This window comes from Peromyscus leucopus, chromosome 4, assembly GCF_004664715.2.
Source record: "Peromyscus leucopus breed LL Stock chromosome 4, UCI_PerLeu_2.1, whole genome shotgun sequence".
NCBI lineage: Eukaryota > Metazoa > Chordata > Mammalia > Rodentia > Cricetidae > Peromyscus > Peromyscus leucopus.
Genome location: NC_051066.1, coordinates 18,322,087 through 18,340,465, shown reverse-complemented (window position 1 = coordinate 18,340,465; position 18,379 = coordinate 18,322,087).

Here is an 18,379-nt window from a genome sequence, read left to right as displayed (position 1 = left end):
CACTCACAGTCTTTCTGAACTCTCTTCTATAATGGTCCCTGAGCCTAGTTATGGGGAATGGGATAGGGAGGAGGGTGGTTGTGATATAGATGTCTCACTTGTGGCTGAGTGCTCTACATGCACTTATGGTCTGTACTTGACCGGTTATGATAGGTTTCTGTGTTAACCTGCTCTCTACTACATAAAGAGGCTTCTCTAAAGAAGATTGAGAGCTGCACTCAACCTTGGGTACTAAGATATAAAATTAGAGGGCAATATGATAATGTGACCATTTAGTAAAATAATAGTAATAAGTTCACACATGGGGCCTATGAGCTTCATGATCAGTTATAAAATATGAAACATGTTTCCTACATTGGATACAAATATTTCTTAACAGAAAATTATCAGAGAACAAAGTATAACATAAATTAAACATTTCCACATCATCACTTTTGAAACTAGTTGGGGGGGGGGGTTCTTTTGCCAAGCTGGCCTTAAATCCAACTAAAAAAAGGATAATTACTCCCAGGATGTTTGCACCACTATTATACCAGTGGGCATGTCATATCACTCTAGTTGTTGTATCTCTCAGAGTTTATACCTGGGTAAGACTGATGGTTATTCTTATTGTCTGGTAGAGTACAGGGATCCTTCTATTACTATGGAAAGCAAGTCAGTAGTAATGAAACTTCCAGTTTTGTACTGGCTTTATTTCTTCATGTTCTATGACTCAAGTGTATGCTGCCTTCTGCAATGTGACCTCACCGTTAGATTCTAATAAGAATATTTTGATATTTTGATAAGGATAATCAAGAGAATTGTCAATATTCTGTAATATTTTACATGTCTGTGATACAATACTGGCCAACAATTCTAAAAGAAGTAACCTATTCTTGGTACTTGACTTTTTATTTGTTAACTTCTGGTGTAATTTGATAGCCTTTGATGCTCTATTTTAGGATAACTCAATTTTATGCATGTATGTACTTATTTTCCATAAATCTACAATAATAAGTTTCCATATATGTTTTGGAAATGGCTTTAGTTTTTTTGTCCCTCCCTGCTATTCTCTTCTACCAATCCCTCCCCTTCCAATCATAATTTATCCCTTACTGCTACATAATTCCTTCTAATGCTTTTATAGCAGTCCATACTGCTATATCCCCTCTCCTGTGAAAGTCCAGTCCTATTAGTCACTAGTGATTTTCTCTTCTCTTTGGCTATTCCAAATGAAATGCACATATTTGAAAATTCAAATCTAACATCCACAAATGAGATAAAATATGCAATGTTCGTCATTATGGATTTAAGCCAAACTTTACATGATGGAACCCAAATCTAGCACAATTTTCAGCCAGGAAATCAGACAGATAATAGACTCTAGGAGAGACATAGCAACTGTTATTCTGCTAAATGGATACAGTATTAAAACAAACTCCTAATGACCTATGATTAGAGTTACAGATCAAGGCATCTCACATCCCTCATTAGAGAAGCTTCAGCATGTAGCATACTGTGATTTACACAGAGAAACTCAACAAGGCAGATTTAGAAACTAAAAGATTCTGAAATACCCATCCCTACATAGAACACATATAACACATTACTCCCCCAAAGGTCCAGAAATCATTGCAGACTAGGGAAATAAATAGTGTGAGAATGAGAGGCACTTGGTGACTACAAGGAAACCATGTTGTCCAGACACAACAGGGTAGTTATATATATGAACTCACAGATTTTAAGTATATAAACACACTCCCATGACTTACTACTTTCTCAAAAAAAACCTACTATAGAAAGATAATACTTTATTATTGTTATTACTTGTGCTTTTATGTATACACATGTTTTGTTTGCTTGTTGCCAGTGTGCCATATGATTGTCTGACACAAGCAGAGGCTGGAAGAGGTTGTTGGATGCCATTGAATGGAATGGTTGTGAGTCAACATGTGGGTGTTGGGAATCAAACTATGACCAGAAAAACCGTACAATTCACTTCACCATCTCACCATCTCTGGAAGAAAAAAAAAATGGTTCTGAGACGCCTTTAATCCCAGCACTCGGGAGGCAGAGCCAGGTGGATCTCTGTGAGTTCGAGGCCAGCCTGGGCTACCAAGTGAGTCCCAGGAAAGGCGCAAAGCTACACAGAGAAACCCTGTCTCGAAAAACCAAAAAAAAAAAAAATTGCCAGGTATAGGCACGGAGCTCCAGGAGTCCAGTAGGAGAGAGAAAGGAGGGATTCTGTGAGCAACTGCATCAGGATCATGATGGGAAAAGCTGCAGAGACAACCAAGCCCAAGTAGTGGGAACTCATAAAAGTTGGATCAATGAATGGAGAGCCTATAAAGGACTGGACTAGGCACTTTGCATGGTGAGACAGTTGTGTAGCTTGATCTGCTTGGGGAACCCCTGGCGGTAGAATCAGAATCCATCCCTGGTCCATGAGCAGGCTTTTTGGAGCCCACTACCTATGATGGAACATCTTGTGCAGGCTTGAGACAGGGGGATGGACTTGGACTTGCCTCTATTGGATGTACCTCCACATGGGAGGCCTTGCCTTCTTGTCAGGGAAGTGAGGGGTAGGTTGGGAGGGGAAGACTGGGGATGGGAAGAGGGAAGAGGGGGAATCTTTGATTGGTGTATAAAAATTAATGAAAAAAATCTTAATTAAAAAAAAGAAAAACAAAAATAAACAAAAAATTGTCAGGTATAAAACAAATACAATTTTTGTAGATATTAACTAGAAAGGTCATTTACAATGCAGACTACTACTGCTTTATATGCTTAGCTGTGTCTGGCACTGTCTGAGGCAATGTCAAAAGATTAGGTAATCCTCACAGGAGTAAATGAGGCAGTGTGTGTATAAAACTCAGAAATTTTTAAAGGATGGATACTTTACTAAGGAAATGATATCAAAGTACAATGATGTGTTCTAAAAATAAAAAGTCTGTAACCAATAAATTAATGTAATAAAGCATTTTCATTTCTTTTACCCTGTCCAGAAAATAGAAAGTGAGTCACTGAAGAAAAAAAAGTCATGAAAGATGAGACTCTTTGAATCTCAAAGATAAGTCAGTATTTACTCATGGAGGTGGAGAATGAAAGAATACAATACCCATCACAAATGAAAGAAATGACGTTGGGAGAAAACTATTAAGGAAAGACTTCCTTGATGCCCTTTTCTGTCCCAGATTTCCTCTCTAGGTGTCATTATGACTTATCCAACTGATGGCAATGCCTTATCACAAAGTATACTCATTCCATGGGTACACATACTATCAATTTCTTTTTAGTTGCTGGACTGAAATTCTAGTAAAACCTTCATGAATGCTGATGCTGGAAATTTGAAAAGATAAGTTATCAACTTTAATAATTTGGTTTAGGTTCACTGAAGCAAAAACATAAAAGCTGTAAGTTTCATTATGGGTCTGTTCACTTCTATCTTGACATTGTATGGAAATATGATAGAAAATTCAGTTCAGAAATTATTATGCGCAAGGAACATTTTATAATGTTGACCTACAGAATTTCTTGCAACACTTTTGATTTTTGATAACCAATATTTGAAAAGTATGCACAGAATTTAAGATAGGGTCAGAAGCAATTCATTACACTGATAGAGAGCAGGGAAGTGTGTGGTTGCTGTATGGCAGGCAAATACAAGATTAGGCTGTCCTTCTGAAAATCATTCAATGGTTCAATGTCATTGATCAGAGATATTAAGAAACAGTACTTTTTTGGTAACACTTGAAGGAAATGTGAGTTTTATTTAGAAAAGGTTTTTCTTCTTGGTCATTCAGATTCTCTCTGGAAAAGATTTCCACATTTAGATAGATTTCATGTGGATGATTATTTTCATTTGCCTGGGTGGTAATTTTGCAGCTAGTACCAGTCAGTGATGGGGTCCTGGTTCCTAATGAACACCTTCACAAAATTCTTTGAGTAGTCATTCCTCTTCTTCCCTCAAATATCTTTATTTATTTTGCTTCAGATTAAGCATATGTCTTTCATAGTAACACTAAGAAGTGTAAATTCTTGAAGGAGATGGAGGAGGGCTATAGAGGGCCAAATATACATCAAGCAGTTCTTGCATCCTGCAGTGCATCCAAGCTTTGAGACTATAAACCAATGTACTTGAGCTAATTGGTTCATTTCCTGAAGACATTTGCCTCTGTGGAAGCATGTATTTAATTTCCTCAAATGAGTCTCAGGTTAACACTTCAGTGACTTTCAAAACCTGATCAGGAACTATCATGCGTACTTGTGTCTTGCTCCTTCCTTCTTATATTTTAGATTAATATCCAAATTTTCTCTTGCTTCATTTCTGGCATCTCCCTGAGAGGAATGAAGGAAGATTATGTGAATGTGTCAGATTTAATTGTAATCTGTATGTAATCATCTTTAGCAATTTATGTGTTAGACAATTCTGAAGAATTTTGTAGTGTTCGCTTTCTACTTCAGTAACCTAGGAAAGTATTTTCCATCTCTTTTTTCCATCTTTTTCTTCCATCTTTCCTTCTTTCTTTGGTTCTGTGTTAAGCTGTGCGTGGGTGTGGTGGTGGGGTGTATGTTCTTGACTTTGGCATTTTATTCATGAGGTGAGGTAGCTCTCACTCCTTGCTGCAGAGAGCAAAATTCTTTGTTTTTAAATTGAAATTAATAATGATCTCTCCCCCTTGCTCATAAATTTAGTTACCAAAATACTTTAAGAGAAGTTTAATTTCATGTAGAAACTTTATCCCTAATCTACTCAATGGTGAAAAAAATCAAAATATGTCTTCTTAAATATATCATATTGTATGTCTGTATGTATGTGTACACATATGTGTCTATTTGTATGTTGTAATTCACATGGTGTAAGCTAGAGGGAACACTTGCATTTTACTTGTGGATATATGACATAGGATAGCCTAATATTTTCTTCCTAATATAGCAATAGTTTTGTTTTATAGTGTGTGTGTTTATATGTGTATTTGTATTGCACTTTATTTGTGAATATAGGATATGAAAGCTATGCTGTCTAGTTTTAGATCAATTTAAAACAAGCTAGAGCCATTTTTGAATAGGTGGACATAATGGACAAAATTTGCCCATCAGACTGGTCTGTGGTAAAACTTGCCCTGCATTTTCTTGATTGACAATGGGTGTGGTAGGGCCCAGATCATAAAACTATTTCTACCCCTGAACAGGTGGTCCAGGGCACTATATAAAGCTGGTTGTACAAGCCACAAGAACTAAGCCAGTAAGCAGTATTCCTCTGTGGCCTCTGTATAAGATCCTGCTTCTATGCTCCTGCCTTGACTTCCTGCCTTGGCTTCCCTTCAGTGACATATTGTGACCTGGGAGTCTAAATTGAAATTTGCTTTTGGTCAGCGTGTTTTATCAATGACATAAAAAGTTAACAAAGACAAAAGACAAAGAATTTGCAGATTGTTTCATTTGGAGTAGTTCATAGAAAGTGGCACCCATGAACTTAAAGCAGTTTTGATAGCACACACAAAAACTGTGAAAGTTCAGATAAGAAAAAAAAAATCACAACATGGAAAACACAAGTGAGCACAAAGTCCCACTACTAACTAAGGGCATGTTGGTAATTAATAACTGATTTGAGAGGGAGAATCAGGGTTCTTTAAGAGTATGTAACCCTCCCTGTCAACCAGGCATGCCACAGACTAAGCCCAGAATTATTCTTACATCAAGGATTCTACTCCAGGTTGTGTGAAGTTAATTACCACCATGGTTATAGATATCAATGAGCACGGACAGTTCAGTCTCAGTGGGAATAAATTTAGGTCTTACTGCTTCAGACATTATCAACATTGGGAACAAAGTAGTCAAACATTCTTAACTGAGAATACATGTGTTCTTAGACACCAACAAAGAGGTCAAGGTGGGATCTGTGGTCTGATTTGGCATGTTAAATCATAGACAAAGTATCTCAATCAATCAATGATATCATTATGATACTTAGTTAAGAAGATCATGAGAATCTTAATTAAAAATTCAGAATATTAACTGCTTTTACATCCAAACTGAAATATATTAAGATAGACAGTGTTGTGTAGTACAAGCTTATTTTTACATGACTTTCTATTTTCATTGGATCTCCACAATGTCAAAGGAAAAGTCTCCTGCTAACTGCCTCCCAAATGAGAAGGACATCAGCAGAGAATCTTGAATTGCCTTCATAGTGTGAGAAGAATAAGTGGGAGGAAGTCTTGAAGAAGACCTTCCATTTTCTCCAGAGTGTTACTTTGATCTGTAATCAAAACAAAGTAAGACATCTTAGTGATGACACAGTTATATTCAAAACCAAAAATTAAGAATAACAGAGCCAACATGCATATTTAACAATCTGAGAGTCACATGCTATTTATGTACAAGACTTATATATTAACTACTGATAAATTATACTCTGAAATTTTCCAGGAACTCCATAAAATTGAAGGAAAGCAAGGAGGGGTATATTGGAGAGCTTGTAAAAAAAATGGTAAGGGAGAAATGGCATTTGATAATCTCAAAAATAAAAGCAATTTTAAACTTCTAATATATAAAAATAAAAACAAAAATATTTAAAGGCTTTTTTGACATGGAGCATAAATACAAAGAACTATTCATTTTATTGTGCAATTTGATGAATCCATACATATGTAAGCACTTTGATGCCATTATCATAAACAGTGTGGCATGCACCAAATATTCAAAACCTGCTACCAATCATGGATGCCACATTGGAAATATGTATCTAGAACTTACTAATTTATCAAAACCAAAACTTTTACCCATCCAACAAAAGCTCTCCGTTTCTCCCAGCCTCAGACAACCATTTTGTTTTCTGCCTCTATTCAATTTAAATACCCCACAGAAATAGAATCAGCCTGTGTTTATCCTTTTGTGTCTGGTTTGTCATACTTAGCTTTAAGTCTCCAAGTAAATGCTCATTGTCACAAGTATAAGATTTTCTTCTTTTGAAGTCTAATGGCATTCTATCATGTGAATAAACATTTCTGTATTCATACATGTGAAACTAAACACTTGAATTATTCTCCATATATAGATTATCATAGTTTATGCTTCAAGTCACATTGAGATATAGGCATCTCTTCTCTTCAAGATCTTGATTTAATTTCATCTCATTTCTCCAGAAGTGATATGGGTAGTCATCTGGTTGCATTAACTTTGAATTTTTGAGAAGTAACCATACTTCCTATCTTGTGAACCAGATTTTAAATGCTATAGTTTCTCCACACGTTAATCATGTGTGCTACTCTAACAGCTGTGAGGTGGTATCTTATGGTATCTTATTATTTGATTAGATTTTTAATGAACTAACTGGTATTGAGCATCTATAAATCCTGTTAACTAGAAATTCTATATTTGATAAAAAAAATCATTAAACTATTTGAAGAAGTCTCTCAGTCCAACAATGCAAATCATATAACCTAACTTAAAATTGAATAAAAGTATTGGACAGACATTTCTTCAAGGAATATACACATGCAGAGTTCTATATTTATTTTCTCAGTAGTGTTTTTAAAATTCTAATATTTTACATTGTTTATTTCTCAAAATGCATTATATTGTCATTCTAAACTATATATTTAAAAACAATTTCAATGGTACTTACTAGTATATAGACAAATAAATGACTTTAAAATTATGATTTTTTTTTTGGTCAGTGAACTTGATCATTTCATATTTGTATTTCTTCTCACTGTTGATCTTGATGCATACAATAGATACAGATTTAATTATTATGTTGTACACACCATTAGTGTTCCCAAGGTTTTCTTCTTTCAGTCTCTCAATATACATTTTCTAAGGCACAATAAGATATTGCTTTTGAATTATACTTGTCATAGATTGATTTATTCATTCCTTAATCTTAATTGTTCATATATCACTTATACTATGATACTTGATTGTTACTTAACTTGGATGAAGATAGAAAAGGCTGTGCCATCAGCAGGTCATTTCCTCCAGAGAAATAAAAGAAAGGAGCAAAGCAGCAACAGAACACTAAAGGAATATTGTATAGTTCATAACATTGTGTTCATTGTACATTATACATTGCATGGTTTGACCCAATTCATAATAAGCAGCTTTACACAGAATAAAATGTGATTGCAAATATCTCATTTTATACATCAATGATTTTAGAAATATCTGGCCAATCATCTGTGTGTCCTCGATTTTTTTGAAAATTAACTAAGTATGTGTTACTTTCCTTTAATATCATATAATAAACAGCATAAATGCTTCTATGATCAATGTGTAAATCCCCTGATGAAATAGATGAAGTGGTTTAATCATGCTCCCAGATTATGGCCTCTCCACCCAGGAGCACATGGGATTGCCAGTGAGTGAGAAAGTCAGAGTCACCCCACTAAAGATATATTCTGATAGGTAGTATAAATAAGCTTGGAATTGACCCTCCATCCTTGATTGAAGTATTTGTAGAAAACATTTGTACAGGAGTCTTCCTTGGTCAGGCTCAAGTCTAAATATAGCAAGGCAATGGGAGCACAAGACCAGCCCATTATCTACACATTGGAGTAGATGTTACGGGAACTAATAAAAAAAATTCATTTCTCTACAGAGAAGTCTCTTAGCTGACTTTGAGACATGCAACATATATCAACTGAGTAGGGTTCATATTAATTTACAGAGACTGAAACAGCAAGCACAAGGCCAACACAGGTCTACACCAAGTCTGTTTTTACATTACAGCTTTCACCTTGGTGTTTTTAATGGACCTTCTGAGAGTGTGAATGAGTGGGTGTCAAATTCTTGTGCCCGCCCATGGGACTCTTCCTTTTGTTAGGTTGCCTTGTCCACTCTTGATATGATGTTTTGTTTTTTTATTTTATTATATTTTATTTTATTATGTTTGATGGTCATATCTTAGAAGTCTGTAATTTTTAATGAGAGACAGAAAGGGAGTGTATCTGAGGGAAAGGAGATGTAGGGAAAAACTGGGAAGAGTAAGGGAAGGGAAACTGTAATAGATTTATATTATATCAGAAGAGAATCTATTTTCAACTTAAAATAGAAATGAAAGTATAAATCTGCTAGTATTACTAAAGTTATTGGATTCCCCGGTGACATTTATAGTATCATGCAATGTATATGAAAAAACAATGATACAGGGAGGGACATCCACAGCCATTCTTAAGAATGTTTATATGCAATGAAAGTACGGTGTAGTACAGCCCCTCTTTGAGGAAATAAAGCAAGTGACCACTGTTTGATGAAAGAGCCTTACTGGCCAGGCCCCATAGGTATAATGTAATGGCACAGAGGTAAAGACAAGGAACACGTCGCAACATATAGATTAACAGAAATGGGCTAGTCAGTGGTAGTTCTGAACTAATGGCCAAGCAGTTTTAATTAATATAAGCCTCTGTGTGTTTACTTGGGGGACATGAGTAAGAGATTTGTCCCAACCATCAGCAGGCTGGGACACTTGAAATCTTCTGGCTACAGAATGATACCCTTTCAGAGTTGTCATACTTCTCTGAACTTGATTCATCAATATCAAATAGAGGACATACTCATGTCTGTTACCAAGTGAATAGCATTAGCTCATCATTATTTTACTTTGCTCAGCTGGTTTTCTTTTCTGCAATTTCCTTTCATCTATGTTCAAGACAGAATTCAGTGCCTTATGCATGTTGAGCAACTAACTTTCCTTTAAAAATCACACCCAACTCACTCTATAATTTGTAATAAATTAGAAGTACATAGTTATATTTTAAGACGTAATGTTGAAAATGCAACTGTCATTTTCAAAGAATAACTCAGTTATTGTTATGTGTGCCTGGTGTGTAAGTGTGTGCGTGTGTGTATGAATGTACCACAGTGAATTCATAAGTGTTGATCTGGGTGCCCCTGTGCTATGGAACATGTATGGAGGTCAGTGAACAAGCATGAGCGCAGTGCACACTTCCCACCTTGTTCAAGACAGGTATTCTTTTTTATTTTCCCTCTGTGTGTATCAGACTAGTTGCTCTCCACACAAGCTTCTGAAAATTTCCTTTTTATTGGAGCCCTGGGATTACAAATGCTCCCTCTGAGCATGGTTTTTGTTTGGTTGTGGGGATTCAAACAAGGATTCTTGCACTTGTGTGCTGAGCACTTTAACTCACTGAGCAATCTTGTTATCCTCTAGTTAAAAATTTCTTTGCGAAAACACATCATTTATCCCACTATCCAGCAAAATGAGCAGTAAATAACTTAATAACTAATAAAAAGGTAAGCAAATTGTACTGAAGCTAGTATGAAATAGAATGCATGGCTCAGAAACAAAATCTTTGTACATGTAAATGAAAGGATGCTTTCTATAAAATTTCCTGGTTTTCAAAAGTCAAGACTTTGTTTCCTCAGAGAAGCTATAACTGCATAAATATTTAAGCTATCAAAAATGCAATGTCTAATTTTATAAGTATTTCATGGAACAAAATACTTAAATGTCACAGTTGTTTTTGAAGACTTAGGATGTTAATAGGTATGTATATTCAACTGTATATTTAAAGTTGAATTTGTGGTAGCTTTTAGTGAAGATTTCCTCTTTGCTGTTTTGTCCTCTATTATACGGGCTGACCTAATAGAATCTTTCTTTCAAAACTGAATAACAGAAACCAACATTTGAGAATATCTATATAACTACAAACACTGAATATGCTCTGATGCCAGATTTTTGTTAATAATCACATAGACAGATATCACTATAGTATAGTTTCCATGAGACATTCAAAAGGAAAAGTGTGAGAAAGGTAGCCTTTTTGTTCAGTACCTTGTTGCATGGCTCTCATTTAGTAGGTTTTCTAGACTGAATTATCTTGGAGAGTGTACATAAAGTATAGAAGGATCTAACAGCAGATTAATTGATAAAGGAAAAATTCTGACATCACTTATGGGGGAAATTGAAGGAACTGTCAATATTCAGAAGTGAGGTCTACTAGTAAGTATAAGTGATTAAAGATATATTCTATTCACAGGTAAGGCAAGGACTCACTCATTCAAAAAATTCATCATTTCACTAAATTAATATAGAAGTATTTCAAGATTAAAATAGGTCATGTGATGAATTTTATCAAAAGTTTAAAAATTCAGCACCTTCTATATTACGGTTCTGTCCATAGTTGAACATTTCCATTAAAAAATACATTTTATAACCAGTCCAGTTAAATTACAGTTATATTATAAAGTATAATTTGTAAGTTAACTCATTTCTGCTATAAACTCAACAGGAAAGTTAAGCATTAATCTTTCATCTTTAATAATGAATTCAACAATTCAGTACAGTCTGTTTATTCTGGCAGATAGGTAAAATTCTGAGAGGTAGTAGAGAAAAAAATCTGAGGACAGAAAAGGAGGCACTTTGGAGAATAGAGTCATTGTACATGGAGCATAAAACCCTCTTGTTGCTCCTGTTTACCTTAGGTGTGCTCTCCATAGTAAAATAATTGTGGTGACATATTGTGTACCCTAATAAACTTATCTGTGGATCAGAGGACAGAGCCAGACACTAGATTAGACATACAGGCCAGATAGTAGTGGCATACACCCTTAATCTTATCACTTGGGAGACAGAGATTGGTCTGGATCTCTGTGAGGTCAAGGCCAACACTGAGAAAAGAGTCAGTCAGTGGTGGCACATGCCTTTAATTCCAACATTTGAGATCTCATAACTTTGCTTGGAAAGCACACATTCCTTTAATCTTAGGAAGTGACATGGCTGGGTGAAGAACGGTATATAAGACTTGAGGAGACAGGAACTAAGCAGCAGTTTCACTGAGACCCTCAGAGGTGAGGACGCAGAAGCTTTCAGTTTGAGGATTCATGGAAACAGGATTAGCTGAGGAATTGGCAAGGTGAGGTTGGCTGTGGCTTGTTCTGTTTCTCTGATCTTTCAGCTTTCATCCCAATATCTGGCTCTGGGTTCTTTTTTTATTATAAGACCTTTTACGATTTCTGTTACAAATCACGGAATGTCAAATTTAGATATTTTGGTAGAAGAAAAGATTCAGTTTATTAACACAAAGAATACATGAGCTGGGTCATGGTGGTGTATGCTTTTAATCTCATCACTCATGAAGTAGAGGCAGATGGATCTCTGAGTGTTTGAGGAAAGCCTGGTCTAGAGAATGAGGTCCAGGACAGACAAGACAGAGAAATCCTATTTCAAAAAAAAAAAAAAAAAAAAAAAAAACAAATACAAAAAAAAGAACACATGAAATATGAGTAATAGAAAATACCGAAACCTGAGACTTGATGGTGCATTTCTCAGCAAATAATTTGCATATGTTTGTCCATTAAAATTGTCTCCATTGTTGTCTCTCCATTTGAAAAATACTTAACAGTCAGAGAGATATGACTTAGAGTAGAAAAATACATTTCAAAATGCTGAAATTTAAAATTTAGGGTAAAAGTTATATCCAATGAATTTTTAGCAAAGCAAAATGCCCATTGTGACTATAAGTTTAGACACACAAAAAGATTTTAATAAACAATTTACTGTTTGGGGATTATAGAGGACTCTCTAAAACCTCCGAAGAAATATATATTATGTAACAGATAAGTCCTTTATTTTCTTTAAATCTTGAGACTTTCATACAAAATACATGTTTACAATGAAATATAAACACACTCACCATCCTCCCCAGTATTCTCTGTTAGCTCTTTCACAGCATCACATCCTTCGTTCTTTTGACTAAGTTCTGTTATGGATAGTCAAATATGCCAGTGCAGTAATCTAACGGTGCATAGGAAAACTACTAGTGGCCAAATCCTCAATGAGAAAGAATTCTCCCTTACTGACCAGTTGTCCTGTGCTAGTTACTTGTTAGTAAAGGATTGGACCTAGTCAGTGTCTACATCACCTTTCCCAGGATTAGATTGGATAAATCTTGAGTAGGTCTTGTGGAGGTAATAATAGCTATTTAAAATCTTATTTGTGACAGCTATTCCACATTCTGAATACAGTGTTTCTTATGCAATTTTCCTTCAATGAAGAGACACTCTGATTAGGTTTGGGTCAAAGAACCACAGTAATCGTTAAAAACCAAAATGCTTTGAGGTTATCTTTTTCGTAATTCTTCATTCCAGTTCATTCTTGGGCCAAGAACTTGTCAGAAATCTGTTGAGCATCAGTCTCCCCTTCTGGGGTGGAGAAGCTCAGCCCTATTTAACCTAAGGAGGGTGGAGAAAGAATCATTTCATGTTTCCTTATAGCTGAAAATACACATAAAGGATTCCCTGGGAACACACCAGCTGAACAGGCTAGGGAAACTAAAAAGTTAACAAAAGACCTTCACCACTCCCAGTTTCCCCAAGTCCAATCAAATCTCTAGCTGTGCAACAGAATACCTGCTACCACCTTCCTTTCCCTCCCCCAACAGCATCTCCTTTGGACCCTACAGACCTATCTGTCCTAGCATCCATACCCCAAATAGTTTCTTTATTCTAGCCCCTAACTCAAACAGGCCCCACCTGCTAAGCCACAGGGTGCTTCTGACAGGGAAGCAGGAAGGCTGGTTCCAAATCTTCACATCTCCTTCCTCTCCTCCAGATGAAATCCCCGTCTCATCCTCAGCACTATAGCAGACACTCTGCAGTGTCCTCTCTTCATTCTGTGGCTCCATTCCAAGGGTATTAAATAAGCAGATACAGGTGGAACACTCTGCTTTCCTCCCTTATGTGAACCCAGCACACACCTAGCCTATCCTTGTTCCTAAATATTAGCTCCCAATACCAAGAAATTCATTTTATGTGGAACTATGGAGCAGGGGCCTCTCCTATCAGGCCCATAGAAAATTTCCTAACAGTAACACAAAGCCACAACACCCTCTTAAAAATCAGAGAGGAAACAGAAACCAAATAACAAAATACCCACCAAACAAAGACAAAAACATATATCGGCACCTAGAACTGTAACCTTCCCAATCCCAGATGTCTGGATGCCAGTGTAAAATATAATCAATAACAGCCAGGATACCATATAGAGTCCAGAAACTCTACCAAACAGGGCCTGATTTTAGCTGAAGCACAAGAAAAAAAAATTCCTCAAAACAACCTTTATGAATATGATAGAGGCACTTAAAGAGATAATGAATGAATCCCTTAAAGAAATCTAACAAAACACAAGCAGTGAAAGGAAATGAATAAAATGATTCAAGACCTGAAAATGGAATTAGAACAGATAAAGAAAACCCAAACTGAGGGAATTCTAGACCTAAACATTTTAGGAATTCAAATAGGCATGTCAAAAGCAAACTTCACTGATAAAATAAAAGAGATGGGAGACTGAAACACAGGTTTTCAAGACAAAATAGTAGAAATGGTTAAAAAAAAAAAAGTTAAATACGAATAAACTCCTAACACAAAATCTGGGACACTATGAAAATTCAAAAGCTAAGAATAATAAGAATAGAGGAAGGGGAAGAAGCACAGATCAGACAAAGAAAATGTTTTTAAAAAACCAAAGAGGAAACCTAACCTAAAAAAATGAGATGCCTATAAAGGTACAAGAAGCATACAGAACAACAAATAGACTGGATAATACATGAAAGTCCACTCAGCATATAATAACTGAAACACTAAAACATAGAACAAAGAAGGAATATCAAAATCTGCTCAGAAAAAAGACCAAGTAACATATGAGGGCAGACCTATTAGAATTACACCTGAATTCTCAATGGAGGCTCTGAAAGCCAGAAGTTACTAGACAGATCTACTGCCAACTCTAATGAGAAAACAGAAGTGACCTTAGACAACTACATCCAGAAAAACTTATAATCATCATAGATGGAGAAAATAAGATGTTCTATAATAAAACCAAATTTAAACAGTATCTATGTACATATAAAACTCCACAGAAGGTGCTGGAAGACAAACTCCAACTTAAAAGATGTTAACTACAACCATAAAAACACAGGAAATAAAAAGTTCCAACCAAAAAATTCAAAGAAGGGAAGCACTCACACTTACACACTCTTGTGTGCGTATGCACACACACACACACACACGCGCACACACACACACATACACACACACATGCACACACACACATACAAATATAAATATGTAATTAAATAGAAATAAATAATAAATAATAAAACTACATCTCCCACCATGATCAATAATTAAAAACAAAATAACAGGAAACAACAATCATATAAAAATAAAATAACATGAAGCAACAATCATACAAAAATAAAATTATAGGAATAATCATTAGTAATTTATATCTCTCAATATCAATGGTCTCAATTCTCCAATAGAAAGGAGACTAATAGAATGGATGTAATAACAGGACACAGCTTTCTACTACATCAAAGAAGAAAACCTCAATATCAAGGATAGACATTAGCTCAGGTAAAGGGTTAGAAAAGATATTCCAGGCATGGAAATGATATTTCAAGAAAAAAAGTAGCAAACTGGGGTAGTCCATTTTAATACCTGACAAAATATGCTTCCAACCAAAATTAATGAGAAGAAATAGGAAAGGACACTACATACTCATCAAAAGAAAAGGCCACCAAGATGACCTTTCAATTCTTACCATTTATTGTGGTTATATTTTGTTTGTGCTCTAACAAATAAAGCTTGCCTGGAGATGAGAGTGAGGAGCTAGACACTAGTTAACAAGAGGCCAGGTAGTGGTGGCACACACCTTTAATCCCAGCACTTGACAGGAGGAAGCATAAAGATCAGGAGTTCAAGGCCACTCTGGGCTATACAAGTCTAAGAGAGAAACAGAACCAGGTAGTGGAGGCTCATGCCTTTAATTCCAGCACTAAGGAGGATGTGCTTTGATCTCAGCACATAGGAAGCTCATACTTTTAATCCTAGCTCTAGGGAAGTGGAGACAGTAATAAGGCTGGAGGAAAAGGAGCTCAGGTCCTTTCACTATGAGGATTTTGCTGTGGATATGTTTTGTATTCTGTGAATGTGTTGCTCTGATTGGTTGATAAATAAAATGCTGATTCACCAGTAGCCAGGCAGGAAGTATAGGTGGGACAAGCAGAGAAGAGAATTCTGAGAGGAGGAAGGCTGAGTCAGGAGACGCTACCAGCTGCCACCACCATGAGAAGCAGGATGTGAAGGCAGAACTGGGAAAAGGTACCAAGTCACGTGGCTAAACGTAAATAAGAATTATGGGTTAATTTAAGTGTAAGATCTAGATAGCAAGAAGCCTGAGCCATTAGGCCAAACAGTTTAAATAATATAAGCATCTGTGTATTTACTTGGGTCTGAGTGGCTGCGGGCCCCAGCAGGACTGGAAAAATCCCCAACTACAGGATTCAGTAGAGGTAAGAAGTCTCTTTAGTGGCTGGCTCCTTTACTTCTCTGATATTTCAGCATTTACCACAATATCTTACTCTAGTTTTTGATTATTATGACCAATTAGAATTCACACTATAATTTGTATTCTCTTGATCTCCTTTTGTTGTCTCTTTGCTCTAGCTAGAACTTCTAGTACTATATTGAACAGATATGTGCAGAGTAGACAGCCGTATCTTATTCCTAATTTTAGTGGAATCACTTTTAGTTTCTCTCCATTTACTTTGATGCTGGCTGTTGACTTGCTGTATATTGCTTTTATTATGTTTTGGTATGTTCCCCTTATCCACAGTCTCTCCAAGACCTTTATCATGAAAGGGTGTTAGATTTTGTCAGAGGCTTTTTCATCATCTGCTAAGATGACAATCTGGTTTTTTTTCTTTCAGTTTGTTTATGTAGTAGATTCCACAAAAGAATATACCTTCCCAGCACCCCATGGAACATTCTCCAAAATTAACCATATATTTGGTCACAAAGTAAATCTCAACAGATACAAAAGAAAAATGGAATAACTGTCTGTATCTTATCCAGATCACCATGAGATAAAGTTGAAATTCAACAACCCAAACTACAGAAAGCCTACAACCTCATAGAAATTGAACAACTTTCAACTTAATTACCAATGGTTCAAGGAAGATGAAAAGAAAGAAGTTAAAGATTTCCTAGAATTCAATGAAAATGAAAGAGCAGCATACCCAAACTTATTGGACACTATGAAAATGGTGCTAAGAGGAAATTTCATAGCACTAAGTGCCTTCATAAAGAATTTGGAGAAAAATCAAAATAGTGACTTAACAGAACATCTGAAAGCTCAAGAACAAGAAAAAAAAAACCACATCCAAGAGGAGCAGACAACAGGAAATAATCAAATTAGGGTTGTAAATAACAAATAGAAACAACAACAAAAAAACAATACAAAGAATCAATGAAATAGATGGTTCTTTGAGAAAAGCAACAAGATAGACAAACCCTTATTCAAACTAACAAAAAGGACATAGAAAGAATATGCAAATTAACAAATGCAGAAAGGAAAAGGGGGCATAGTAATACACAGTGAGGAAATTGAGGGGATTATTAGGTCATACTGAAAAAAAAAAAAAACCTGAGCTACACAAAACTGAAAAACCTAAAATAAATGGACATATTTCTTGATAGATACCACTTATTAAAATTAAATCAGGATCAGATAATCCATTTAAATAGACTTGTGATCCCTAAGGAAATAGAAGCAGTTATTAAAATCGCCCAACCAAGAAAATCCCAGGGTCAGGCAGTTTTAGTACAGAATTCTACCATACTTCCACAGAAGAGCTAATGCCAATACTCCCAAAGATATATTACAAAATAGAAACAGAAGAAACATTGCCAAATTCTCTTTATGAGTTCCAAGTCACTCTGATACCCAAGCTACACAATGACTCAAATAAGAAAGAGAATTACAAACCAATTTCCCTCGTGAACATTGGTGCAAAAATATTCAATAAAATACTGGCAAACTAATCAGTAGACTTCATCCCAGAAATGAAGGGGTGGTTCAAAATAGGAAAATCTGTCAATGTAATCCATCATAAAAACAAACTGGAAAAAAAAAAGCCACATGATCATCTCATTAGATGCTGAAAAAGCCTTTAAGAAAATCCAACACCCCTTCATGATAAACGTCTTAGAAAGATCAGGCTTTCAATGTACATACCTAAACATAATAAAACCAACACACAGCAAGCCAGTTGCCAACATCAAATTAAATGGAGAGAAACCCAAAGCAATATCACTAAAATCAAGAACAAGACAAAGCTGTCCATTGTCTGCATATCTATTTTATATAGTACTTGAAATTTTAATTAGAGCAATAAAAAAACTAAAGGAGATCAAGTGAATACAAATTGAAAAGAAAGATTTCCAGATGATATGATAGTATACATAAGGGACCCAAAAAATTCTATCAGGGAACTGCTTTAGCTGATAAACACCTTTAGTGAAGTGGCAGTATACAAGATTATCTCAGATCAAACAAAACAAACAACAACTACAAAAGAGTAACCCTCCTATG